Genomic DNA, 8,880 nt, shown 5'->3' with positions numbered 1-8,880 from the left:
GTAATTGTGCTCAAGAATTTACCTACATATTGATAAAAATATGCTTAACAAGTCTTGTTTATCTTTATTCATGCATGAACATGGGATCTATTATTTGACAGTATGAGCTTGCTGCTTCAAGTTCTTTGTTTATTTGTTGTTGTTTGTCACTGTTGATGCTTGCTCGTGTTTTGAATTTAATTTTTTATGTTTTTCATGCCTTTCCTTTTGTTTGATTGTTCATGATTTGTCAGTAGTTAAGACATGGTAGTGTAATTCCATTTGCAAGGACCTAGCAGTCCTTTGCAAGAATCATGGCAACATTATTTTAACATTGGCAATTCAGCTTTGGACAAAGGACAACACTCTGACGTTTATATAAATAAATTAGTTACTTTTATTCTGCATTAATTTTTATATTTATTGCTTGTGCAATTTTTGCAGGGTTGGAAACTTTCTGACTTGTTTGCAAGTGTGCAAATTTTTTCAAGGTTGGAAACCAGCGGTAGGCATGTGATAACCCATCAGGTATCAATACCTGTCCCATTTATGCTTGTCTTTTTGCAAATTTTTGTTGAATGAAACTGCTCTTGTTTTCTTTTGTTGGTATGTGAAGAAATTTTATTGGTGGTTTAATTTGGAGAATTGGATTTTGTGGGTGCTCTATTTTTTATACTGTTAACTTCATTACTAATTGAAGATCATCATGGTTTAAGCTATTTTTTTGTCATTGTTACTAATGGTTGTGTTATATATATACACATGTTTGTGTGTTTTGGAGTCTCCCTTTGCCAAGTGTCTTTTAGAAGGTACTGAAATATTCATAAAATCTTTGAGGGCAAAGTTTGCCTCATTTAGAAAATGACATTTCTTCAACACTAACAAAAACTTCAAGAATAATGATGGTGTTCTTAACCGAGCAAATGGTTTGCAAGCTAAAGCCATTTGTAGAAGCTTGAAGAGGAGTATAAGCACTGTTGTTTTCTTGTAGGTGTGTTTAACTGAAATTAAGGAGTTCAAGTTTATAATTTTTGGCATTTATGTCTTATTTTAACTTAGCTTAAGGAGTTCATGAAAACTAAAGGATAGACATCTCTAAAAATCTTATTATTTCTACATGAGCTCTGAGATTTGTCAATCAAGCACCAACCTTGTTCTGGATTGCTGAGATGTTATTCATAAGAATAACGTTGCTTGGATAGTGTTAGTGAACATTTCATTTCGTTGGTCCTGTAGCTCAGTTGGTTAGAGCGTTGGTTAAATGTCAAGCCAGAGGCCATGGGTTCGAATCCCATCTGGACCATTCCATATCTCAGGGTAATATTTAATTTTGGTGGTCCTGTGGCATCACTGCTTTTCTGGTTTGTTCATTGTCTGTTTTGGTTCTGCTATGCTCTTCCATTGGCATGTGTTGTTTTGTTTTCTTTTATTGCATTAATATAGTGTTCTCATACAAAGATTTTTTTGCTAAGGTGTTTACGGGCGCACTTAATCACTGCACCAGCTTTTACTGGTACTAAAAAACTGCCAAAAAATGCACTGTTTCTGGCACTAATTTAGCTCCAGTGAAAACATTTTTTCTGGCACTATTTTAGCCCAAGAAAAAGCATTTTTTTTCTTGAGCTAATGTAGCGCCAGTAAAAAATCCATTCACCCGCACTATACGTTAGCTCCGATAAATGTATTACATACGACACTTTAACTGGAAAAACTACTAGCACTAATTTAACCCCAGTCAAGGTCTTTACTAGAGCTACACAGAGTTTTACAGGCACTAATTTAGTTGTAGTGATCTTTTCACCCACTGTCGTACTCTCTCTCTCTCTCTCTCTCTCTCTATATATATATATATATATATATATATATATATATATATATATATATATATATATATATATATATATATATAGCCACCCTTAGAAATAGATAAACGATGGGCCTTTCTTTCAGCACTCGTCATACTGCCTCTCTCTCTCTCTATGATCTAATTATTTAGTTGTTTGGGATTGATGAAAAATTGGTGAAACCTAATATATATTTTTTTCATGTGAAAATGTCTTTTTGGATCTAAGTGAGAGAGAAAAAAAGAGGATTAGGAAGATGAGAAGTAATGAGTGGTGCACTAAATGAAGGTTAAAAAGGTTTCCTAAAACCTAGACCCTCTCATTCGAGAGAGAACATTCATCATTCAACATTACCAAAATACATCCAACAGAATATTGGATGAGAGAGAAACATATGAGTAAGACAACCACCATCTAGATGGTGGCTTTGCACAATTTAGAGTACAAGCAAATCATGCCCCCCCTCTCTACTATGTAATTTAAGAGCCAGATACACATCAAACATGAGCCATTGGCGAAACTGAATTTGATGCCCCTGAAGAAGATGCCGTTTCTTTCAGTCCAGATCACCCACCATTGCTGCCACAATAATGTTCATTTTTTTTGTTCCGTAAAATCATGGGACCAAGCAAGAGGTCCCAAAACTCGGACGAGTTTGAACAGACAGTGCACCCCAAGTTTGACAAAATAAGTGTAGAACGATCGAGCAAAGCCAAAATAGGTGAGTAGTGTCCTCTACTGCCTTCTCGCAAAGAACACACATGCTAGAAAATTGAATTCTCCATTTTCTGACCTTAATCTAGGCCGTCTCATTTGATAAAGGTGTATGGGTAGCATGATCATTTTAATAAATAAACGCTAGAATATATTAGATGTAAGTAAACTTGTTGCTATTTAATTAACCCTGGTGGAAAGTTTGGTGGGAAATTACCAACTCCTCAACTTTTAATGGGCATATGAATTACACAAAAAGTTTGGTGGTTTTTTTGAAAATTTTCCTCTAACTATTATGTGCCAGAGAATATGACCATTTCATTTTGACCGAGTTATTTATCATCTTTTTTTATGAAGGTGAGCTTCAAGTTACACTTTATCTTTTGAATTATTATTACTAATAGTTTATAACAGGGACAAACCACCGGTTTGTTTGGACGTCAACGTTTTACTTCAAGTTGCGCTTGACTCCTTGAATTATCATATTAAATTATTGTAAACCACACATTACTCAAAGCTAAATCTGGTAAACAAACTGAGCAGCTTGTAATTAGAATCGGTTCGCTCGTCACGGCCTCGTTCATAATCGGTTCGAATAGCTGGCGAGCTGAGCCACGAGCAGCACATTTAGCTTAAACGAGCCAAGCCTAAAAGTAGGGTTTTCGACTCATATATATATATATATATATATATATATATATATATATATATATATATATATATATATATATATATATATATATATATATATATATATATAAAGAATTATACATAAAATATATAAAAAGAGAATGAAAAATATGTGCATAAAATATAAACTAATAAGTATAATATATAAAATATAGATTTTCAATATAATATATAGAAATATATATATATATATTACATGCATAAATAGCATGAAATGTTTTTACACGAACCAGCTCATGTTGGGGTTGTCTCATTCCTGGAAGGTTCACCCACTCAGTGATGTAAGGGGACCATAATCTCTCTGCTATCAATAAATAAAAGAAAAAGCAAGACTCCAAGTCTGTGGATCCAAAAACCAAGAGTACAGTCTCTCACTCATTAAAACTCCTTGTCTTTCTCCTCCATTGCAGGGTACACGCAAGCCTTGGATGTTGACAAGTGGATCGCCGACGTCCGTCAAGTGGAATCCTACAGGGTTGCTGACATTGAATCAGTCGTCTTTCTCTCATCGTAGCACATGGGTTCGTTCAGTAAGACTGAATTGGTTGATTCTGGTCACTTTGATTAATGTTTACTTTCTGTCATACTGCCTACGAGAAGCGACACATGAAGCATGAAACAATAACTGCAAGAAATATGTGAAGCATGAATTGTTAAAAAAAAAATCAGAAAAATGTGATGAAGCACATGTAAAATTAATTTCCACCATTTAAATTCATTTTAACCATTTTACCCAATTTCCCATCATATTTGCAGGTTTTATAACGAAAACATAATTAAAACAGTAACAATGATTTTTAATATTAAAAGTGCATTTATAACATGAAGAAAGCTCTATTTCGTATTCAAACAAAAGCTTTTTATTTCCTACAAGCATGCCTCACATAAAGTTAATTAGAAAGCATGAAAGAAGCATGTTGTTTCCTCTTTAAAAAGTCCTGAAAGCGGTGGACAAAATTTTGACATAAAACTAAGGCAAATTAATATTACAATCGAATTTGAAAAATAAATCCATCATTATTCACCAGTCTTAGTAGCATTTGAACGTCAATTTGTTTCCATGGAGAGAGAGTGCTTCCTAGAATTGTTAAGAGTACTCGTATTTTCTGTTTATTAATGAAAGATGACAATATAGATGTGGTCTATATGTTTTCTTCAGTAGAAAACAGGTTTTGGATAATACTTTTTCAACATATAAGTTGGTTTTTCAACAATATAGATGTGGTCTATAAAGTTTCTTCAGTAGAAAATGGATTCAGATCTTGATTTAGGGTTCTGAATCTGGAAATTGCATGTCAGATTCGGATCAAACATCAATTGGAAACATGTATTCTGATGGAATATCTGACTATATCCAATCCATTTGCATCCCTTCTGCGAGCTTCCTGTTGCAAACAATCCATCACCTTGCAAGATTTTGGCCTAACTTCAACCAATCTTGCATTCATAACTTTTGGGAAAGAAAAGGCCTCAAGGGCCTGTTTGAATTACGGAAGAAAAGGTCTCTCAGATTATTTTTTCTGCCTTTTGGCATGCGGTTCCCATTCCATACAAACACAGAGAGAATAGTCGGATTATTTCCTCCGTTTTGTACTGTCTTTGTACGTTTATCCTCGAAAAATAAAGATAAATATTCCGCTGCCTAAGGGGTCCAATTATTTTTTATCCTAGATTTTAGCTTCCAAGATCAAGGCTTTGAACGCAATGTAACTAAGGTGCTCGGGTGTTCTGCCCAATCAGGGGGAGCCACGATGGTAAAACCCTTGAGGTTTCCCAAATCATTGACTGGCCTCTGTTTGATTAAACCCTTGAGGTCCCTCCTGCTCACCGGAAAGTACATCCAGCTTTGACCTTGTGGCAAGGGATGCCACCCATGAGATGCTTTTCTGCTTTAACATTCAACAGGTAGTGGGAGAAAAGTAGGTCCATTACCCACCTTGATCTCTACTGTTTCCCAAAGCTTCCCTTGCTTTCTGAGAAATATATAAGTTTTTTGCTTCCGAAACGAGCTTTAGGAAAAATAAGTTTCCCCATGTAGCAAGAAGCTTCATCCAAACCATGACGGTAGTTTCACTATACTATAAAAAAATTTATATATATAGTTTTTTTGGATAATAAAATAATCTATAGTTAAAAAGAATGAAATGTTTAATGTTAGCCTTTCAGCTTTAGAAACGGATGCTGCCATAAACATATATAAAAGCTTTGAGGCATCAGAAAAAACATAAAGTACTTTTTTTGTCAACATATAATCTCTCTCTCTCTCATGTTAAATGAAGACCATACTCTAATTACCCTCTGAAATTCATATACCTTCTTACAGTACTGGTTAATTAATACCATCTTCATTAATTCAGGAATTTGGTGAGGTATGGGTAGCTCTTGTCAAGGTAAGAAAACTAACCAACTTGGTCACTACTTAAAATTTTACTCTTTCTTAACTTTGACCTACAAATGTAGGGAGTAAAAATACATTATCTTCCTTGGCCTAGTAAAAGGGAAAAAAAGCATTATCTCAATAGCAGCAGTGGGATCCAACCATTACTTGTCCTCACATTATGGACCTTGAGCCCCTTGCCACCCTCGAGGGTGCAAGAAATGCCTCGCACGTGCACACCTTTTGTCATGAAGCTGCTGCTTTCCACATACAGCTTGGCTTGGCTCTTGTTTTTTCTTGCTGGTTTGCATGTGGGCTTGATCGTACACACGTACGTGCAACTGTTCACAAAGGCATGGACATAGACACTACATGCACATACTGTCGCATTGACTGATATAAAGGTGTAGAACATGCCATGGTATTTATTTTATTTTTTTAAAAAAACATGCCATGGTATTTATTTTATTTTTTTAAAAAAACATGCCATGGTATTTTAATTTGTTTGCGTGTACCGACATGTGCATACGTACTAACTAATATTTAAACATATTCGCGTAAATATGGATAAGTCTTTGGTGCAGATGTACGTACCACAAATTTGGTATCAATGAGTAGAATCCCACTTTGCAGATGGTATTTTAATTTGCTTAGTAAGGACCAATGACTGTGGTTTGGCTTATTTTTTGGTGGTCCTCACCAATGCTGATCTTATTTACATGCTTTTTGACAGAGGAATGAATTGATAATTTAAAAATTCCATCCGAATTGGTGGCCCTCTCTAAGCCAATGGATTTGTTACCATTGTAATTTCCAGTAAAAAACCCATTGTACAATTTCATCAACATGCTGTCACATGAGATAAGCTTGAATGCAAAGCATCTTTTCACCTACCGCCATAATAAACACACTCACACACACTCTCTCTCTCTCATCCTAACCAACATTATAAATAGATCAGTATGGGCCTTCCATTCTGCACTCATCCACTTTTCCTCTACCAAATTTGATATGGCAATGAAGGGAGCTTCCATAGCCATCATCTTTCTTGCTCTACTCTTAGTATTTTCTCATGCCATTGCACGTGAATTGGATGAGAAGCAAAGTAGGTTCTATCCTTTAATCCTTTTCAATCCTACTTGATTTTTACTCCTCTAGTATATATATATATATATATATATATATATATATATATATATATATATATATATATATATAGTGAGTGAGTGGTAGCTACCTTAATCCCTTTCGTGCCTAATGCAAACTCACGTGTGCGCTGGAGCATCCTTCACGTGCGGGATGAATACTCAGCGTGCATAAATCTGTGTTAGGCACAAAACACATTAGGCAGCTACTACTTTATATATATATATCCCGAATGAATGCACGCTTAGCATCCATCACTCACGGTAAGCGTTCACGCATAAAAGAGATTTTAGCAGAGCTTTGAAGCACCACTAAAAGTCTGGGCAAAAAATCAGTTTTTAGAGATGCTCAAGCGTTGGAGAAGGGTGATTTGGTTGTATATTTTGGACATTCTTTTGGTTGGATGGTATATATATATATATATATATATATAGTGGTAGCTGCTAACAACTTTTCTAGCTAACCCCCCAGCTAATCAAGCTTTCAAACGGTTTTATCCATATTTTTTCTCAAATCTGACCATATAAATGTGTTATACATGCTTGATTTTATTGGATATCGTCTGATTCCAATACGCGTGTTGATTTTTATAAGGTTTAAAAAATCATCGGTCTAAGATTTTTAAGACTTAAAAATCATATTTTTATAAAAAAAAAAACATGATCTGAGTAGGGGTGGCAAAACCAGACACGACCCGCCAACCCGACTCTTAGGCAGGTTCAGGTTGAGCTTAAGCCAACCCGTTTAATAAACGGGTCGACCCGCCTAACCCAATTATTAAACGGGTCGGGTTCGGGTTAGGGGTATGCCAACCCGGCTGACCCGTTTCATAAACGGTTTAGGCGAACAGGTCAACCCGCCAACCCGATAACCCGACCTACCGACCCGCCAACCCGTCCACCAACCCGCCCACCAACCCGACCCGCCAACCCGTTTTCCCGACCCAACCCATTTATTAAACGAGTTGGCGGGTCATGTCGGGTTACCTGTTTATTAAATGGGTCGGGTTAGTGTTTGCCACAGCCTACCCGTTTAATAAACGGGTCGGGTTTGGGTTGAGGTATGCTGACCCGCCAACCCGACCCGCCAACCCACCAACCCGACCCGATTGCCACCCCTAGATCTGAGTGCCTTTTTCTAGTAAGTCTACCATGCTGAACATATCTGTATGGTCAGATTTAGGTAAAAGACTAATAAATCACTTCAAAAGCCATTTAGCTGGGTGATTTGTCAAAAACTGGTTAGCAGCTTTCACCTTCTCTCTTTATTTTCTAATCGTAAAAGACTTTTGCCTTGTAAACCGTTGATTTTTTTAGCACTTGAGAGGCCAGCCTAAGCAAAATAATTGGATGATCGAAAACCTGTTTTTAACAATTCAAGCCTTGTCGATCATACCCATAGGGCATGATCCATAAAAAAAATCACGAAAATGTGCAGTTTCTAATAAGGAGTACAGTACAGTCGGGTGTACTCTCTGGATCAAGACCATTCCAAGATTAGTGAGTGGAAATGATTGCTTGGTTTACAATTTGCATGGAAAAACTTGAGAATCCCATCTACTACAACAACCCCATGCTTATCCTTATAAAGTTAACAATGTTTGTGGTTGGTTATTTTCCTACTAACGTTTGTGTAATTTTCTTTCACATAGATGTGGAAAACGCTGAGAACGTCAAACATGTTGATCAATATGGAGGGGGACATGGATATGGAGGGGGACATGGATACTGCCGGTACCATTGCCATGGAAGGTGCTGCTCTGCTGAGGAGTTTGCTGAGGAAAACGCTGAGAACGTCAAACATGTTGATCACTATGGAGGGGGACATGGATATGGAGGAGGAGGACATGGATATGGAGGAGGAGGGTACTGCCGGCACCGTTGCTATGGAAGGTGCTGCTCTGCTGAGGAGTTTGCTGAGTTTGTGCTTGCCCAAAACCAACCTCACAACTGAAGCTCCTTTGCTTCCACGGTTCGTATATGTTGTGAATCAATGAGCCGTTGATGCTTAAATAAAAGTACTTCAAGTGTGCACCTAGTGCAGTGTGGCATGTAACTTTTGTGTTAGGAATAAAAGTACTTCAAAAGTTCTACTTTATTATTGCAATAAAAGCTATTATAATTATAAGAT

At 36.5% G+C, this 8,880-nt stretch overlaps 1 long non-coding RNA gene and 1 other non-coding gene across 2 annotated transcripts; both read left to right on the top strand.

The window, feature by feature from the left end:
* Nucleotides 1-1,205: 1,205 nt before the first annotated feature.
* On the top strand, nt 1,206-1,282 carry TRNAI-AAU (transfer RNA isoleucine (anticodon AAU)). The gene is given in 2 exon segments: nt 1,206-1,243; nt 1,247-1,282. It is a non-coding gene; the product is annotated as a tRNA-Ile (tRNA).
* A 5,321-nt stretch (nt 1,283-6,603) lies between these two features.
* Nucleotides 6,604-8,880, top strand: LOC149838437 (uncharacterized). The gene is made up of 2 exons (XR_016431963.1): nt 6,604-6,709; nt 8,402-8,880. It is a non-coding gene; the product is annotated as an uncharacterized LOC149838437 (long non-coding RNA).

Source organism: Nuphar pumila, chromosome 5 (assembly GCF_984573655.1).
Source record: "Nuphar pumila chromosome 5, dmNupPumi1.hap1.1, whole genome shotgun sequence".
Lineage (NCBI taxonomy): Eukaryota > Viridiplantae > Streptophyta > Magnoliopsida > Nymphaeales > Nymphaeaceae > Nuphar > Nuphar pumila.
This window is presented reverse-complemented; position numbering and strand designations above follow the sequence as displayed.